Source organism: Manis pentadactyla, chromosome X, assembly GCF_030020395.1.
Source record: "Manis pentadactyla isolate mManPen7 chromosome X, mManPen7.hap1, whole genome shotgun sequence".
NCBI lineage: Eukaryota > Metazoa > Chordata > Mammalia > Pholidota > Manidae > Manis > Manis pentadactyla.
The window spans coordinates 45,792,563-45,807,557 of NC_080038.1; the positions used below are offsets into that span (position 1 = coordinate 45,792,563).

General features: G+C 39.4%; 1 long non-coding RNA gene across 4 annotated transcripts in view; it reads right to left on the bottom strand.

Moving 5' to 3' along the window:
- The window catches only part of LOC130682037 (uncharacterized), an 86,185-nt gene that overhangs the window by 34,382 nt on the left and 36,808 nt on the right, over positions 1 to 14,995 (bottom strand). For 3 of the 4 annotated variants that reach the window (XR_008995345.1, XR_008995346.1, XR_008995343.1), the window contains exons 2-3: positions 13,286 to 13,373; positions 12,706 to 12,832 (exon numbers count right to left, since the gene is read on the bottom strand). This is a non-coding gene — a long non-coding RNA (uncharacterized LOC130682037). Of the gene's footprint in view, positions 1 to 11,722; positions 11,998 to 12,705; positions 12,833 to 13,285; positions 13,374 to 14,995 lie in introns of those variants that run through there. The other variant, XR_008995344.1, reaches the window with a different exon arrangement.

Below are 14,995 nucleotides of genomic sequence, written 5' to 3' on the forward strand. Positions count from 1 at the left end.
AAACCATGGGGCCAGATGGATTCACCACTGAATTTTAGTAGACATTTAGAGAAGACATAATACCCATTCTCCATAAAGTTGTCCTAAAAATAGAAGAGGAGAGAATACTCCCAAACTCATTTTATGAAGCCAGTATCACTCTAATACCAAAACCAGGCAAAGACACCACAAAAAAAGAAAACTACAGACCAATATCCCTGATGAACAAAGATGAAAAACTACTCAACAATATATTAGCAAGCTGAATTCAAAAACACATCAAGAGGATCATACACCATGATCAAGTGAGATTGATCTCAGGGATGCAAGCATGGTACAACACTCAAAAATCCATCAACATCATCCACCACATCAAAAAAAAGAATAAAAACCACATGATCATATTCATAGATGCTGAAAAATTATTCTAAACAATTCACCATTCACATTCATTCATGATAAAAACTCTCAACAAAATGGGTATAGAGGACAAGTACCTCAACATAATAAAGGCCATATATGACAAATCGACAGCCAACATTTTACTTAACAGCAAGAAGCTGAAAGCTTTTCCCCTAAGATCAGGAACAAGAAAAAGATGATCACTCTTCCCGCTTTTATTCAACATAGTACTGGAGGACCTAGCCACGGCAATCAGACAACAAGAAATAAAGGCATCCAGACTGCTGAGGAAGAAGTCAAACTGTCATTAATTGCAAATGACATGATATTGCACATAACAATCCCTAAAGACTCCACTCCAAAACTACTACAACAAATATCTGAACTCAGCAAAGTTTCAGGACACAAAATTAATACAGAGAAATCTGTCACATTTCTATACACTAATGATGAACTAGCAGAAAGAGAAATCAGGAAAACAATTCCATTCACAATTGCATCAGAAAGTATAAAGTACCTAGGAATAAACCTAAACAAGAACAGACCCATACACTAGTGGAACAGAATAGAGAGTCCAGATATTAACACAAGCATATATGGTCAATTAATATTTGACAAAGTAGCCATGGATATACAAGGGGAAATAGCAGCCTCTTCAACAGCTGGTGTTGGCAAACCTGGACACCTACATTTAAGAGAATGAAAATGGATTATTGTCTAACCCCATAAACAAAAGTAAAGTCAAAATGGATCAAACACCTGAATGTAATTCATGAAACCATAAACTCTTAGGCGAAAACATAGGCAAAAATCTCTTCAACATAAACATGAACAACTTCTTCATGAACATATCTCCGCGGGCAAGGGAAACAAAAGCAAAAATGTACAAGTGGGACTATATAAAGCTGAAAAGCTTCTGTACAGCAAAGGACAACAGAACAAAAAGGCTTCCTACAGTATGACAGAATATATTCATAAATGACAGATACGATAAAGGGTTGACATCCAAAATATATAAAGAGCTCACACACCTCAACAAACAATAAACAAATAATCCAATTAAAAAATGGGCAGAGGTTCTGAACAGACACTTCTCCAAAGAAGAAATTCAGATGGCCAACAGGCACATGAAAAGATGCTCCACTTTGGTAATCATAAGAGAAATGCAAATTAAAACCACAATGAGGCGGAGCCAACATGGCGGGGTGACTAGGACAGTGGGAATCTCCTCCCAAAAACATATATACTTTTGAAAATACAACAAACACAACTAGCCCTAAAAGAGAGACCAGAAGACGCAGGACAGTGGCCAGACTGCAGACCAGCGAGAACCCAGCGACTGGTGAAAGGGGTAAGATACAAGCCCTGGCCCGGCGGGACCCGAGCGCCCCTCCCCCCAGCTCCCGGCGGGAGAACAATAGGCAGAGCGGGAGGGAGACGGAGCCCAGGACTGCCGAACACCCAGCCCCAGCCATCCGGGCCAGAGCGCAGACACAGTACATGCCCAGGGGACCCTGGATACTGGGGGAACAGGGAGTAAGACCTCTGAGCGGGTGCTGAAGCTGATGACACTGTGACAAAGAAAAGCAGGGGCTTTTTTGAAAGTCTTAAAGGGACAGGGACTTAACAGCTTGACGGAAACAACCCAGGTCACAGTACAGCAGCTGGAAATTACAGGGAAAACCGGGTGCACTAACCCCCTGGCCAACAGCTCTGAGACCCCTCACGGAGGCAAACAGTCAAGCAGCCCCCCCATCCATTACCCCACCGGGCGCTGCGAAAGCAGAGAAGCAGCCTGAGACAAATTCCGCCCACAGAAAGGGAAATTTCTCCCTTCCGGCCAGGCAAGACACAAAGACCCACTCTACACGCAATTAACCAACACAAGCCACTAGGGGTCGCAGTTGTCCCAGTAAAGAAAGGCCAGTAGCAAGTGAAAATTTTGGCCCTCCCAGCTGAAAGTCAATAGCACCTGTCAACATGAAAAGGCAAAAAAATATGATCCAGACAAGACTAACCCAGACAGCTTCAGCATCTGCTACATCTTCCCCTGAGAAGGAATCTGGGGAGATAGATTTAGCCAGTCTACCTGAAAAAGAATTCAAAACAAAAGCCATAACCATGCTGATGGACTTGCAGAGAAATATGCAAGAACTAAGGAAGGAGAATTCAGAAATAAAACAAGCTCTGGAAGGACTTCAAAACAGAATGGACGAGATGCAAGAGACCATTAATGGACTAGAAAACAGAGAACAGGAACGCAGAGAAGCTGATGCAGAGAGAGATAAAAGGATCTCCAGGAATGAAAGAATTTTAAGAGAGCTGAGTGATCAATATAAAAGGAATAATATAAGAATCATAGGCATTCCAGAAGAAGTAGAGAGAGAAAAGGGGATAGAAAATGTCTTTGAAGAAATAATTGCTGAAAATTTCCCCAAACTAGGGGAAGAAATGGCCTCTCAGACCACAGAGGTACACAGAAATCCCATGACAAGGGATCCAAGGAGGGCAACACCAAGACACATAATAATTAAAATGGCAAAGATCAAAGACAAGGACAAAGTATTACAAGCAGCCAGAGAGAAAAAAAAGGTTACCTACAAAGGAAAACCCATCAGGCTATCATCAGACTTCTCAACAGAAACCCTACAGGCCAGAAGAGAATGGCATGATATACTTAATGCAATGAAACAGAAGGGCCTCGAACCAAGACTACTGTATCCAGCACGAATATCATTTAAATATGAAGGAGGGATTAAACAATTCCCAGACAAGCAAAAGTTGAGGGAATTTGCCTCCCACAAACCACCTCTACAGGGCATCCTACAGGGACTGCTCTAGATGGGAGCACTCCTAAAAATAGCACACAACAAAACACCCAACATATGAAGAAGGGAGGAGGAGGAATAAGAAGGGAGAGAAATAAAGAATCATCAGACTGTGTTTATAATAGCTCAACAAGCGAGTTAAGTTAGACAGTAAGACAGTAAAGAAGCTAACCCTAAACCTTTGGTAACCACAAACTTAAAGCCTGCAATGGCAATAAATTCATACCTTTCAATAATCACCCTAAATGTAAATGGACTGAATGCACCAATCAAAAGACACAGAGTAATAGAATGGATAAAAAAGCAAGATCCATCCATATGCTGCTTACAAGAGACTCACCTCAAACCCAAAGACGCGCACAGACTTAAAGTCAAGGGATGGAAAAAGATATTTCAAGCAAACAACAGAGAGAAGAAAGCAGGTGTTGCAATTCTGGTATCAGACAAAACAGACTTCAAAATAAAGAAAGTAACAAAAGACAAAGAAGGACATTACATAATGATAAAGGGCTCAGTCCATCAAGAGGATATAACCATTATAAATATATATGCACCCAATACAGGAGCACCAACATACCTGAAACAAATATTAACAGAACTAAAGGAGGAAATAGAATGCAATGCATTCATTCTAGGGGACTTCAACACACCACTCACTCCAAAGGACAGATCCACCAGACAGAAAATAAGTAAGGACACAGAGGCACTGAACAACACACTAGAACAGATGGACCTAATAGACATCTATAGAACTCTACATCCAAAAGCAACAGGATACACGTTCTTCTCAAGTGCACATGGAACATTCTCCAGAATAGACCACATACTAGGACACAAAAAGAGCCTCAGTAAATTCCAAAAGATTGAAATCCCACCAACCAACTTTTCAGACCACAAAGGCATTAAACTAGAAATAAACTGTTCAAAGAAAGCAAAAAGGCTCACAAACACATGGAGGCTAAACAACACGCTCCTAAATAATCAATGGATCAATGACCAAATCAAAATGGAGATCCAGCAATATATGGAAACAAATGACAACAACAACACTAAGCCCCAACTTCTGTGGGACACAGCAAAAGCAGTCTTAAGAGGATAGTATATAGCACTCCAAGCATATTTAAAAAAGGAAGAGCAATCCCAAATGAACGGTCTAATGTCACAACTATCAAAATTGGAAAAAGAAGAACAAATGAGGCCTAAGGTCAGCACAAGGAGGGACATAATAAAGATCAGAGAAGAAATAAATAAAATTGAGAAGAATAAAACAATAGCAAAAATCAATGAAACCAAGAGCTGGTTCTTCGAGAAAATAAACAAAATAGATAAGCCTCTAGCCAGACTTATTAAGAGGAAAAGAGAGTCAACACAAATCAACAGTATCAGAAATGAGAAAGGAAAAATCACAACAGATCCCGCAGAAATACAAAGAATTATTAGAGACTACTATGAAAACCTATATGCTAACAAGCTGGGAAACCTAGGAGAAATGGACAACTTCCTAGAAAAATACAACCTTCCAAGACTGACCCAAAAAGAAACAGAAAATCTAAACAGACCAATTACCAGCAACGAAATTGAAGCGGTAATCAAAAAACTACCAAAGAACAAAACCCCTGGGCCAGATGGATTTACCTCGGAATTTTATCAGACATACAGGGAAGACATAATACCCATTCTCCTTAAAGTTTTCCAAGAAATAGAAGAGGAGGGGATACTCCCAAACTCATTCTATGAAGCTAACATCACCCTAATACCAAAACCAGGCAACGACACCACCAAAAAAGAAAACTACAGACCAATATCCCTGATGAACGTAGACGCAAAAATGCTCAACAAAATTTTAGCAAACCGAATTCAAAAATACATCAAAACCATCGTACACCATGACCAAGTGGGATTCATCCCAGGGATGCAAGGATGGCACAACATTAGAAAGTCCATCAATATCATCCACCACATCAACAAAAAGAAAGACAAAAACCACATGATCATCTCCATAGATGCTGAAAAAGCATCTGACAAAGTTCAACATACATTCATGATAAAAACTCTCAGCAAAATGGGAATAGAGGGCAAGTACCTCAACATAATAAAGGCCATCTATGAAAAACCCACAGCCAACATTATATTGAATAGCGAGAAGCTGAAAGCATTTCCTCTGAGATCGGGAACTAGACAGGGATGCCCACTCTCCCCACTGTTATTTAACATAGTACTGGAGGTCCTAGCCACGGCAATCAGACAAAACAAAAAAATACAAGGAATCCAGATTGGCAAAGAAGAACTCAAACTGTCACTATTTGCAGATGACATGATACTGTACATAAAAAACCCTAAAGACTCCACCCCAGAACTACTAGAACTGATATCGGAATACAGCAAAGTTGCAGGATATAAAATCAACACACAGAAATCTGTGGCTTTCCTATATACCAACAATGAACCAACAGAAAGAGAAATCAGGAAAACAACTCCATTCACAATTGCATCAAAAAAAATAAAATACCTAGGAATAAACCTAACCAAAGAAGTGAAAGACTTATATTCTGAAAACTACAAGTCACTCTTAAAAGAAATTAAAGGGGACACTAACAGATGGAAACGCATCCCATGCTCATGGCTAGGAAGAATTAATATCGTCAAAATGGCCATCCTGCCCAAAGCAATATACAGATTTGATGCAATCCCTATGAAACTACCAGCAACATTCTTCAATGAACTGGAACAAATAATTCAAAAATTCATATGGAACCACCAAAGACCCCGAATAGCCAAAGCAATCCTGAGAAAGAAGAATAAAGTAGGGGGGATCTCACTCCCCAACTTCAAGCTCTATTATAAAGCCATAGTAATCAAGACAATTTGGTACTGGCACAAGAACAGAGCCACAGACCAATGGAACAGACTAGACAATCCAGACATTAACTCAGACATATATGGTCAATTAATATTTGATAAAGGAGCCATGGACATACAATGGCGAAATGACAGTCTCTTCAACAGATGGTGCTGGCAAAACTGGACAGCTACATGTAGGAGAATGAAACTGGACCATCGTCTAACCCCATATACAAAAGTAAACTCAAAATGGATCAAAGACCTGAATGTAAGTCATGAAACCATTAAACTCTTGGAAGAAAACATAGGCATAAACCTCTTAGACATAAACATGAGTGACCTCTTCTTGAACATATCTCCCCGGGCAAGGAAAACAACAGCAAAAATGAACAAGTGGGACTATATTAAGCTGAAAAGCTTCTGTACAGCAAAAGACACCATCAATAGAACAAAAAGGAACCCTACAGTATGGGAGAATATATTTGAAAATGACACATCCGATAAAGGCTTGACGTCCAGAATATATAAAGAGCTCACACGCCTCAACAAACAAAAAACAAATAACCCAATTAAAAAATGGGCAAAGGAACTGAACAGACGGTTCTCCAAAAAAGAAATACAGATGGCCAACAGACACATGAAAAGATGCTCCACATCGCTAATTATCAGAGAAATGCAAATTAAAACTACAATGAGGTATCACCTCCCACCAGTAAGGATGGCTGCCATCCAAAAGACAAACAACAACAAATGTTGGCGAGGCTGTGGAGAAAGGGGAACCCTCCTACACTGCTGGTGGGAATGTAAACTTGTTCAACCATTGTGGAAAGCAGTATGGAGGTACATCAAAATGCTCAAAACAGACTTACCATTTGACCCAGGAATTGCACTCCTAGGAATTTACCCTAAGAATGCAGCAATCAAGTATGAGAAAGATCAGTGCACCCCTCTGTTTATCACAGCACTATTTACAATAGCCAAGAATTGGAAGCAACCTAAATGTCCATCGATAGATGAATGGATAAAGAAGATGTGGTACATATACACAATGGAATACTACTCAGCCATAAGAAAAGGGCAAATCCAACCATTTGCAGCAACATGGATGGAGCTGGAGGGTATTTTGCTCAGTGAAACAAGCCAAGCGGAGAAAGAGAAATACCAAATGATTTCACTCATCTGTGGAATATAAGAACAAAGGAAAAACTGAAGGAACAAAACAGCAGCAGAATCACAGAACTCAAGAATGGACTAACAGGTACCAAAGGGAAAGGGACTGGGGAGGATGGGTGGGTAGGGAGGGATAAGGGGGGGCAGAAAAAGAGGGGTATTAAGATTAGCATCCATAGCGGGGTGGGAGAAAGGGGAGGGCTGTACAACACAGAGAAGACAAGTAGTGATTCTACAGCAGGTTGCTACGCTGATGGACAGTGACTGTAAAGGAGTATATAGGGGGGACCTGGTATAGGGGAGAGCCTAGTAAACAAAGTATTCGTCATGTAAGTGTAGATTAATGATTAAAAAAAAAAATGCAGTTCCTATGTGGTGACCTCTAATGAGTTCTACACAATGATATAAAGGACATATAAAAGTGTAGGCAAAGGGTCTGTTTGTGTTTATACAGAGGATCAAAGCCTAATTTGGCTACCCCGAAAATGAACTAAGATACGATATGAAAAAGAACTTCCAACATCAGCACTCTCGGGAAGACTCTTGACAGAAGATGATCAGCAAAAAAAAAAAAAAAAAAAAAAAAAAAACTAAAAAACTTCAACAAAGATCCACGCACTGTCACAGGTGTAGATGCACTCATCCCACCAGTTCCTGGACTTGCCATGGGAAAGATGAAGGAGATATCTAAGCTGGCCTGTGCATGCAGTAAAACAAAAATTGGACTGGATCTATACTGTTGGAACTCAACCAAGAATTAGGAGAAGTGCAAATTGTAGCACTCCAAAATCTTACAACCACAGACTATTTATCGTTAAAAGAACATATGGGATATGAACAGTCCCCAGGAATGGGGTGTTCTAGTTTATCTGAATTCTCTCAGACTGTTTAAGTTCAGTCGGACAATATCCACCATATCATAGATAAGTTTTCACAAATGCCTAAGGTGCCTAACTGGTTTTCTTGGTTTCACTGGAGATGGCTGGTAATTACAGGTATGCTTTGGTTAGGTAACTATATTCCTATTATGTTAATGTGTCTGCACAATTTAATTAGTCGTTTAAAACCTATCCATGCTGAAGTTACTCTACAAGAAGATATGTCAAAGAAATAATCAATCTTCCCAAGTTTTCTTCCGCCTGCTACTTCTATAGCTTTTCTTCTTCCTTCCTAATTACAACCCTTAAATGGATTTCGTGCCTCATATCGAATTTACCGAGTATCATAATTCTTCCAAGTGGTAAATACACCTCAAGACAAAAGCTGGGCATAGAAGCCACAGGGCATAAATATGCAAAGAAGTAAAAAGCTAACCTTTTCAAACGATAAGGCTTCTCTCTCACTTACCAACTTAACATTTCCCTGTATGGCCCCGGAAGATGACTGGTTAGCCAGAGACGGGTAAGATTCCTCAAGGGAGGAACAACCTAAGACAGGCACAGTCGCAGGGGGCCATCTGGTGAGAAAATGGGGAGCAGCAGAGGTGAGGCTTAGAACCTCCCCCCTCATGTTCTGAGAGAAATCTTCTGCATACATGGATGTTTATTGCCCTCGTCTAGCGCGGATTAACACATAGTCTACAGGCACACACCTGATCATCTACATTTGCTCTCTTACAACACTAAACTCTGTTTTCTACCTTTATCTCGTATCTACCTACCACTTCAGCATTTTATTAAAAATAATAATAATAGAGAAATGTGGTATCCACATATAAATCAAGTTTAAAAATCAAATGAATATTCATATTTGAACTGACTGTGTATAGTTCATAATGCATTAACAAAACCGAAAGCTTCTGTGATGACTGCCCTTGCACTGTTCACCATGTAACTTATTCACTATGTAAGAATTTGTACTCCATGTAAGAATTTGTTCGTTATGCATCAGAAGATTGGAGACTGACGAAAATTAGGCTTGGGGTGGATTAATGATTGTGCATTGAGTATTGACCCCCCTATACAGAAATTTATTGTGGTTAACAACTATTTGATCAATAAATATGAGAGATGCCCTCACAATATATATATATATATATATATATAAACACACTTCCAATTGTAAAATAAATAAGTAACCGGGATGTAATGTATAGCATAAGGAATATAGTCAAAATATTGTAACAACTTGGTATGGTGATACCTGGTACCTAGAACTATCATGTATATAAATGTTGAGTCGCTGTGTTGTACACCTGAAACTAATGTAATGCAATGCTGTTGTCAACTACCCTTCAATAAAAAATAAAAATAAAAAAAAAATAAAACCACAATGAGATATCACCTAACACCAGTTAGGATGGCCACCATCCAAAAGACAAACAACAAGAAATGTTTGTTGGCAAGGACATAGAGAAAGGGGAACCCTCCTACACTGTTGGTGGGAATGTAAATTAGTTCAACCATTGTGGAAAGCAGTACAGAGGTTCCTCAAAAAACTCAAAATAGAAATACCATTTGACCCAGGAATTCCACTGCCACGAATTTACCCTAAGAATGCAGGAGCCCAGTTTGAAAAAGACATATACACCCCTATGTTTATCGCAGCACTATTTACAATAGCCAAGAAATGGAAGCAACCTAAGTGTCCATCAGTAGATGAATGGATAAAGAAGACTTGGTACATATACACAATGAAATATTATTCAGCTGTAAGAAGAAAACAAATCCTACCACTTGCAACAACATGGATGGAGCTAGAGGGTATTATGCTCAGTGAAATAAGCCAGGTGGAGAAAGACAAGTATCAAATGATTTCACTCATCTGTGGAGTATAAGAGCAAAGAAAAAACTGAAGGAACAAAACAGCAGCAGACTCACAGAACCCAAGAATGGACTAACAGTTACCAAAGGGAAAGGGACTGGGGAGGATGGGTGGGAAGGGAGGGAGAAGGGGAAAAAGGGGCATGACGATTAGCACATGAGTTGGGGGGGCACAGGGAAGCAGTATAACACAGAGAATACAGGTAGTGATTCTATAGCATCTTACTACACTGACGAACTATGACTGCAATGGGGTATGTGGTGGGGACTTGATAATGGGGTGATTCTAGTAACCATAATGTTGCTCAGGTTATTGTACATTAATGATACCAAAAAAACAAAATCCAGTCTTCATCTTGAAAAAAAAATCAGCTTTGACATACAATAAAAGTCACTAATTAAAAAGAAAATGGATAGAGGATCTGAACAGACACTCCAAAGAAGAAATTCAGATGGCCAACATGCACATGAAAAGATGCTCCACGTCACTATTCATCAAATAAATGAAATTAAAACCACAGTGAGATATTACCTCACATAAGTTAGGATGGCCAACAGCAAAAAGACAAACAACAACAAATGCTGGCGAAGATGTGGCGAAAGGGGAACCCTCCTACACTGCTGGTGGCAATGTAAATTAGTTCAGCCATTGTTGAGAGCATTATGGACATTCCTCAGAAAGCTCAAAATAGAAATACCATTTGACCCAGGAATTCCACTCCTAGGAACTTACCCTAAGAATGCAGTAGCCCAGTTTGAAAAAGACATATGCACTCCTATGTTTATCGCAGCACTATTCACAATAGGCAAGAAATGGAAGCAACCTAAGTGTCCATCAGTAGATGAATGGATAAAGAAGAGGTGGTACATATACAGAATGGAATATTATTCACCTGTAAGAAGAAAACAAATCCTACCATTTGCAACAATATGGATGGAGCTAGAGTACATTATGTTCAGTGAAATAAGCCAGGCACAGAAAGACAAGTACCAAATGATTTCATTCATCTGTGGATATAAGAACAAAGCAAAAACTGAAGGAACAAAACAGCAGGAGACTCAACAGAATTCAAGAATGGACTAACAGTTACCAAAGGGAAAGGGGCTGGGAGTGTGGGTGGGAAGGGAGGGATAAGAGGATTAAGGGGCTTTATGATTAGCACACATAGTATGGTGGGGAAGAGGAAGGAAGTATAGCACAGAGAAGACAAGTATTGACTCTATAGCATCTTACTATGCTGATGGACAGTGACTGTAAGAGGGTATGTGGTGGAGTCTTGGTATCAGGTGGGATGTAGTAACCACAATGTTGCTCATGTGAGACCTGAGCATAAGATTGTATATCAATGATAGCTTAATAATAATAATAATTAATAAATAAATAAATGAATGAATAGATAAATAAATAAGATAATATTACAAAAAAATGTCATTTTCCTACTTAAAATATTTACAGACCATCCCCTACCCTTGGGATAAAGACTCTAAAACAGCTTCTGTGATTCTGCATGATCTGTCTCTGGTGTCTTCTAAACCATTAGCTCTCACCACTCCTGCTCTTGCCTCTTGACTCCAGCCATGCTAAACTATTGGATACTTGAAGCTTCTTGACCAAACCTTGTTTCTGTTAGCTTCCAGATCTTTGGTAACATTGCTCCTCCTGCTGGAACTGAATTTCCTCCCTGATCTGGCTAATTCTACTTCATCCTTCACTAGAAAATATGCTTTAGGTGGTAATATTTGTATCTGTTTTGTTTAATACTGCATTTCTAGCACCCAGGACAATGCTTGTTACAGAGGAAGTACTCGATAAATATTTGATGGATGAGTTTGAATTCATGAATTCATTCTTTAAAATTTAGCTAAAACATTTCATTTTCCAGAAAGTCTTCTCTTATCTTCTGTAGGATGAGTTTCATGCCACTCCTCTGTGCTTCCACAGGACCCAGTGCTTCCTATCCCAGCATGTATCATACAATACTGTCCTTGTCTGTATGCATCTCTAGACTAAGTTCCTGTGGGACAGAGATTAGAATGCTCTTATTCTTGTTAGTATTCTCCAGACCCCTAGCAAATATGACAGTGTCTGGAACAGCATGGGCAGTCAGGAAATGTTAGTTCAACGTATGGCAAGGAGGCAGACATAAAGTGCTGAGCCTTGAAGGATATGTAGAAAGCAGTAAGACAGCTGGTATGAGAGGGCCTGGTGTATTCAGGAAAGTACAAGTATTTTGGTGATGTTTGTCTGTCTCCCCTACAAAACTGTGAGCTTTTTGAGGACATTGATATTAATGGCAAGAATAATGCCTTTTATCTCAAAATTCACTCAACATTTTTTGAGTATCTACTGTATGCCAGGCATTATTCTATATATCCAGGATGCACTTGATAGCACAAAAGACAGTCTCTGTTTTCATCAGACTTATTTTAGTAAGGAAGACAGGCAGTAACAAATGAACAAGCAAACATAAAGCAGCAATACCTATAAAGAAAAAATAAACCTGAGTAAGGGGGTAGAGAATTCTGAGGATGCTGTTCCAGATAGGGTGATTAATATCTCCAAAACATAGCACAGTGCTTTGCATATGGTAGGGACTCAATATATGTTGAGTGAGTAAATTAACAATGAAAGATAGATAAGGAGAAAGAAATAAAGCATGGAAAAAGGAAGAGTATTCCAAATCTCAAAACAGAACACAGGAAAGAGGGTACATTTCACTTACCAAGTGAGACTATGTTTCCTAAATTCTTCAGCATCACATCCCTGTACAGAGTCCTCTGGGAGGAGTAAAATTAACTCCATTCCTCCTCTTTGAAATACGAAGCCTTATGCTCAAACTTCACCCTGTCCTAAAACAGTAGAGACATAGCTTAATTACATAACAGAGGACAAAAGCTTCTATATTAATGAACAGTGGATGGTCAGGAAAGAGGTCACAGTCTCTAAATGTGCCTCATTCACAGAGGGAAAAGCCTACAGGAAGAGGCAGCACAGTGGAAAAATGCATACTCCTCAGTAGAGAGGCTTACCTTGTAGTGTTAATTTTCCCAGCTATGTCACACGAACACATTAGAACCAACGACAGTGAATGCACTTGGCTAACATAGTAATATCACTGTTAGGAAGACACCTAGGGAATAACCCATACATAGTCAACTCTGTAACAGGATGAGACTAGGTACCTAAGAGATAGAGCTGGGTCATGAGGACTCTGCAGGAAAGAGTGGCTGCAGAAAATAACTCAGGGCAAATTGTGGCATCAAGGCTGTACTTGAGGAAAGGCAGAAGGAAAATTTGCTCACCTGGTGTCTGGCTTTCTGGAGCTCAGTAGCCTTCATTGTTACCAGCGCTCTTTTCAGAAGAAAGAAGGAAAGTGCGGAGTAGGAAGAGCTGAAGTAGAGAAAAACACACAATGAATAAAATCAGTGCTTCTCTCAAGTTCCATGAATGGGCTTTTCTCTGTGCCAGTGCTGATTAGACATCACCAACAATGTCTGGACTTGAGTTTCCTTTACCCCTCCAGCACTGGGGAATAATTTCTGATATAAATCCCGCACAACCCCAAAGCCCCTCTTTGTATCTGGGATATGTGGAAGGCAGGTGGAGCCAGCATTGTTCATTTGGAGAAGCACTAGCCCTGTCTGTTCTTTATCTTTAAAACCTTGCTTCATCCAAGGGTAATTTGCCCTCCACTGATCAAAAACCCTAAGGCCATTTTAAGCCAATTGATTCAACATAAATTAAGCACCTACTTAAATTCAGATCAAGGATAAAAGACAAAAGACTCAGTCCCATCCTCAAAAAGATCACAGTCTAATGCAGAGATCTCAGCTTTTTATGTACAGAAATGCTGTGCCCTACTTCTAGAGATCTTAATTCAATTAGTCTAGGGTAGGGACTATGTATACTCATATTTTAAAATCTTCACAGGTGATTTTAATTTAGAACGAGGATTGAAAACTATTGGTCTTGTGCTGTGGTTCTTCAAGTGTGGTCACCAAAGCAGTAGCAACAGTATCATATAGGAACCTGATTAAAAAATGCAAATTCAGACCACCTCTCAACCTATTGAATGAGAAACTATAAAGTGGAGCTCAGAAATATGTATTTTAATTAGTCTTCCAAATGATTCTGATGGACACTTACGTTTATATAACATTGCTATATTGTCTTTTTTTAAAATTAGGACCCACAGTAAAAAGTACATTTTACATTATAAAGCAGTAAATATATACATTATGAATTTAAAATTTCATAAAACAAAACCTAACTTCACTACATGCAATGCACCAATACTTACGATGATATTCCATTATATTCTAATTTTTTTTTAATAAGTCTTAGTGGTAGATCAACATCATTCACAGTGGATTTGTTGGGAAGGAAAGGACTCGGCTCGGTGTCGCAGGGAAGTCAGATACAGTGAGACAAAAGATCAAAGTCAAGAAAGCAAAGTTTTAATACACTCTGCATAGTGTAACAGAGCAGGCCTGCCTAAAATAAGACAGGCAGGCCTGGATGCTCTTTCTGAGGCTTCTTTTATGTGGTTTTTGGCAGGGCAGAGAGGTCCTTAATTGACAGCTGTCAGCTCTCTAGGCTTGTTCTGATTGGTGAAATGGGGACAGGGGCTCTGCTGTGCCTGTGCCTCTAATAATTTCTTATCTGGAGGGTGCTGGACATTTTCTGAGTCACTCTTGGACCCTGTGGCTTCATCTGATGAACTCTTTGGGTCATTTCTGGCTTTCTGGTCCTATTTGATCAACTCCCTGAGTCATTTTTGGGAGGGCCCTTTCTCCTTTCCATCCCACTCATTTCTGTCTTTCTGTCTAACAGATTGAGTACCTCAGTGAACATATTCTTCCATAGAAACAAAGAAATTCCTAGCAAAATAACTAAAATCAGTAATTTCAGAACTCTGAAAATAAGCCAACCCCACAGAACAAATTAAAAATTCATCTATCCAAGAGAAACTACTGAACTTCAGTAAGGCAGCAGGAACTGTGTTGTTTTAA